Below are 5,291 nucleotides of genomic sequence, written 5' to 3'. Positions count from 1 at the left end.
GAGCTAGTTCCAGGACAGGCTCCAAAACCACAGAGAAACCCTGTCTCGAAAAACCAATAAATAAATAAATAAATAAATAGAATAAAAGGTTCTTGCTTTTTTGAAATCCTATTTATCAGTCTTTCCTTTCATGGTTAGTATTTTTTTCAATGTTTAAGAATCTTTGATGGCCTTGAAGTTATGAATATATTCTGATTTCTTATCCACAAGCTTTGTCATCTAGGACTCTAATCCACTCCAAGTGAATTATCATAGGATATGAAGTAGAGACCAAAGCTCTTTTATAAGATTAGATAATGTAAGAATATTATTGACTGAAGCCAGTTCATGGTTGTTGTAATCCTAGTACTTGGGAGGCTGAATAGGAGAATCACTGTGGGTTTGAGGGCAGCCTGGGCTACAGACTGAGAACCTCTCTCAGAAAACAGAAGGAAGAAGAGAAGAAGAGAGGGAGGAAGAATGAAAGGAGAGAGAAAGGAAGGAAAAGAGGGAGAGAGGAAGAAAGGAATACAAGGGGCTGGAGAGATGGCTCAGCAGTTAAGAGCACTTGTTTCTCCTCCAGATGACCAGGTTCAATTCCCAGCACCCACATGGCAGCTCACAACAATTGTCTGTAACTCCAAGATCTGACACCCTACATACATGTAGGCAAATCATCAATATACATGAAATAAAAATAAGTAAAATATATAAATATATATAAAAGGAATGCAAAATTTCCAAGACAGAATCATGGATGTAAAAGACTCTCCAGGACTGGGTATATAGCTCAACAGTAGAGTACTTGCTTAGCAGGTTTGATATCCTGGACCACAAAGGATACTACTGTATGTAGACTCTAAGCTCTCTCCCATCAGTTTGTCTATTCCCATGCCAATACCACACTGTCTTCCTCTTGTTTTAACTCTTTAAATCTGAGTGTATGATCTTTGTCTTGGATATTTTAGATCTTTTTCATTTCCACACACATTTCAGAGTCAGGTTGTCGGTTTTGGCCGCCTCTCAAACAACAAGAAGGTAGTAGAAATTTCACTAAACATATTGAATTGAGGCTGCAGAGATGGCTCAGTGGCTAAGAGCACATACCATTCTTGTCAAGGACCCAAGTTCGGTTCCCAGCATCCATATTAGGCAGCTCACAGCTACGAGCCACTCCAGCTCTAGGACATGTGGTAATTTCTTCTGGACTGCTAAAGAACCTGCCACTCAAGCATACACACAGCCACATGGAGACACACACACACACATAATTAAAATATGATAAACCCTTTGAAAATAATTAAACTCTAAAGTATATTTAAAAGAAATGTATTAAGTCTGTAGAGAAATTTTGAGAGGGTGGATTTTTCTTGTTTATTTCCCTTAGTTTTTTTTTTCTTAAAAAAAACAAAAAAACAAAAAACAAACATCTCACATAGCCCCGGATGGCTCCCAACTTAATTAATATGTAAGAAAGAATGATCTTCATGGATCTCCTGTCTCCACTTCTCAAGTGCTATGCTAGAACTCCTTATACAGACCAGGCTGGCCTCAAACTCATAGAGATCCACCTGCCTCTGCCTCCCGCGTGCTGGAATTAAAGGTGCGCACCACCATACCCATCTCTAGATGGACTTCTTGATACTGTATCTTCCAGTTCTTCTACTGAATGTGATGTCTTCTTTAACCATGGTCTGCTTTCCTCACTTTATAGTGTTAATGTATGCATAACTATTCCACTAAATATTCTTTTAGAACATGACATTTAATGAACTTTATTAAATTCATTCACAGTGTCTACTATTTGGAAATACCACAAATTAAGTTCAACCCAAGCACTGGGCATTCGTTTCTAATATGTTGTTCTTATGAAAAATTTGGAAATAGTCAACATTACACATTATCTTTCCTTCTTTGTATTTTTGAGTCAGGCTCTCTCACTGAATCCAAAGCTCATCCATCTAGTTAGGCTGCCAGCCAATGAACTCCAAGGGCTCCATCCATCTCTGGCCCCTTAACCCAGCACTGCAGTTACAGATACACACCACCGTGCCGAAGTTTTCATGTGGGAGATGGAGCTCCAAACTCAAGAACTTACGCTTGTGCAGCTGACACTTTGCTTCTGAGCCATCTCACCAACCCCTACAAGAAGAGACTTCTGAGAAGAAAAGACAAAACCTCCCACCCACCCACCTACCTACCCATAGAGAGGGAGAGATAGAGAGAGAGAGAGAGAATTCTTGGTCTACAGAATATGTTAAGCTATTTTAATCATATGGGCTTTTTCTCATTTTTTGACTAAACATATTATATATTTTTTGTGAATCAGACAAATTCTATTCTATGTAGAAAATTCAAGATTCCTAAAAGCAAAAGGCTAAATATTCCACTCAATCCAGGTATGGGAGAAACTTTCTTTTTAACTACTATTAAAAATGATGGTTTTGGCTGGGTGGTGGTGGCACTCGCCTTTAATCCCAGCACTAGGGAGGCAGAGCTAGGTGGATCTCTGTGAGTTTGAGGCCACCCTGATCTACAAAGTGAATTCCAGGACAGTCAGAGCTAAACAGTGGAACTCTGTCAAAAAAAAGAAAAAGAAAAAGATTCTGCAGTGTTTTCTCAGACTCTTGATTCTCTCATCTATACATGAAATAAGGAACCAGATAAGATTGTTGAAAAGTTCCTGCACCCCGATAAGCCTCTCTGCCAATGCAGCAATCCAAATCAGACCAAACCAAACTAAATTAGAAAAAGCCCAGGTTTTTTTTTGTTGTTTTTTTGTTTTTGTTTTTTTTTCGAGACAGGGTTTCTCTGTGGTTTTGGAGCCTGTCCTAAAACTAGCTCTTGTAGACCAGGCTGGTCTCGAACTCACAGAGATCCGCTTGCCTCTGCCTCCCGAGTGCTGGGATTAAAGGCGTGCGCCACCACCGCCCGGCAAAAAAGCCCAGGTTTAATGAACAAAACGCTCCTGATGATTTTCCAGTCCCCCGGAGAGGAGACAGAAAAGAGAGACTGGAAAATCACATGTCTGTTTTCTGGTGGGTAGTTTAAATACACTGTGGGAGTGATCTTGAGCATCTCTGGGGAGGGGTCATCATTTGGCAGATTTTCTGAGATGTGGCAGGGTTTAGAGAGAGATGGGGAAGGGGCTTGGGGTAGGGCTTCCACCAGAACATCCCAGACTCTGGGTATATGGATGCTGGGGCCAGGGTGGAGCTTCTACCAGAACAGTGGTGCATACCTGTGATCCCATCACTCTGGAGGCAAAGACAGGAGATTTGCCAGTAGCAGGTTAGTCTAGGCTATATTGTGAGTTTAAGGCCAACCTGATCTGCATATTGAATCCCCATATCAAAATAAAACAAAAACCAAGGGTTGTAGATATAGTTCCATGATAAAAAGCACATCTAGGACTCTGGGTTCAATCCTCAGCACCCCAAAAGGTAAACAAGTAAATGAGGAGCCTGACAGTAAAATCCCTCCAACTCTAACACTTCATTATTTCACTTACTGTAGCTCATTAAGTTCACGGGGTCAAAATAGATGAACGAAAACAACCAAAAGCATATATAAGGAAAACATAGAATGAAGGAAGCTACATATGCTAAACATAAACAATAGGAGCTGCCCAGCTGTGATGGCGAACATTGGTTGTCAACTCGACAGAACCTATGGTTACCTAGGAGACAGGCCTCTGAGACAGAGTTAACTAGATAAGTTAATTAAGGTAAGACCTATGTAAATGATCTATTATTTTATGGACGGGGGCGCTGAGCTGAATAAGAAGGAGGAAGTAAATTGAGCCCCAGCACTCATCTCCCTCTTCATCCTGATTGCAGACACAATGTGAACAGTGGCCTCAAGTTCCTGCTGTCGTGATTTCTCTATCATAGCGGACTGCACCCTGAACTGAGAGCAAAAACCAACCTTCCTTCTTTAAGTGCCACTATTAGGCATTCTGTTGCAGCAATTAGAAAAGGAACACACCACCCAAAATATGAAAACTGGCACAAATATATAGATTTAAGCACAAATATCAATACCCAGTTATCTTCCTTAAGTAATCACTAGATGAGAACAAGAAGATCATAAATTATAAATACAGTAAAGCTCATTAAAATAGAAAAGAAACATGCCATCAGCCTGTCACTATATACCTGTTAAACTAGCAAAAATAAATAGAAAAGATTAAAATACCAATAATGGCTAGATGGTGGAGAAATACACCATGTCATGGTTGTGAAGCATTCAGTTACACAAAACACCATTTTTAAAGTAATTTCCTAGAGTTGAGCATGGAAGTCGTCACTGGGTGAAGTTTCCTGGGGAACAAGTATGAATATGTCCAAAGGAGCTATGAAATTACTTCTGTTGTTAAATAATGATTCCTAGACAGGTATATGCTAGCTCATGATTGTAATCCCAACATTTGAGAGATGGAGGCAGAAGGACCAAGAATTGCAGGTCAGGCTAGTCTAATAAGACCCCATTTTAGCAATGCAAACACATACAGTAATGGTTATTCTAAAGAAATAATATAGAACCAGGCGGCTGTAGAAGGAGCAGTGGGCTGTGTTCCTGCCACCCAGCTCCCGGCCGCCTGGCTAGCTTATGCCCCGAAATAACAACACACAAACTGTATTCATTTAAACACTGCCTGGCCCATTATATCTAGCCTCTTCTTGGCTAACTCTCATATCTTGCTTAACCCATTTCTAATAATCTGTGTAGCACCACGAGTGGTGCCTTACCAAGAAGATTCTAGCGTAGGTCCATCTTGGGCTGGAGCTTCATCGCGTCTGACCAGAGAGGAGAGGCATGGCGTCTTGCTCACTTGCCTTCTTCCCAGCATTCTGTTCTGTCTACTCTGCCTACCTAAGGGCTGGCCTATCAAATGGGCCAAGGCAGTTTCTTTATTAACCAATGAAATCAACAGATTGACATATGATCTTCCCACATCAGGCCGTGGTGGCACCATGCCTTTGATCCCAGCACTTGGGAGGCAGAGGCCAGTGAATCTCTGTGAGTTCAAGGTCAACCTGGTCTACAAGAGCTAGTTCCAAGACAGCGCTCCAAAGCTACACAGAGAAAAAAACAACAACAACAACAACAAAGGGAAAAAGAAATAATGTAGATAGAAAAAAATACTTTATAGAATTTGTACAGTTTTTTTGTTTGCCCAGATATTGAAATAAAAGAATAAAATAACAGCTAAACAGAAAAATAAAGTCATTAATAGAAAATTCATCTATGCCGTCATTCACTAAACATTCAAGTGCCTTCTATCAAAAGAAAATGGATTTTGTTTGTTT

Source organism: Alexandromys fortis, unplaced genomic scaffold (genome assembly GCF_014885135.2).
Source record: "Alexandromys fortis isolate MF-2015 unplaced genomic scaffold, M_Fortis_MF-2015_v1.1 scaffold_377, whole genome shotgun sequence".
Lineage (NCBI taxonomy): Eukaryota > Metazoa > Chordata > Mammalia > Rodentia > Cricetidae > Alexandromys > Alexandromys fortis.
This window is presented reverse-complemented; position numbering follows the sequence as displayed.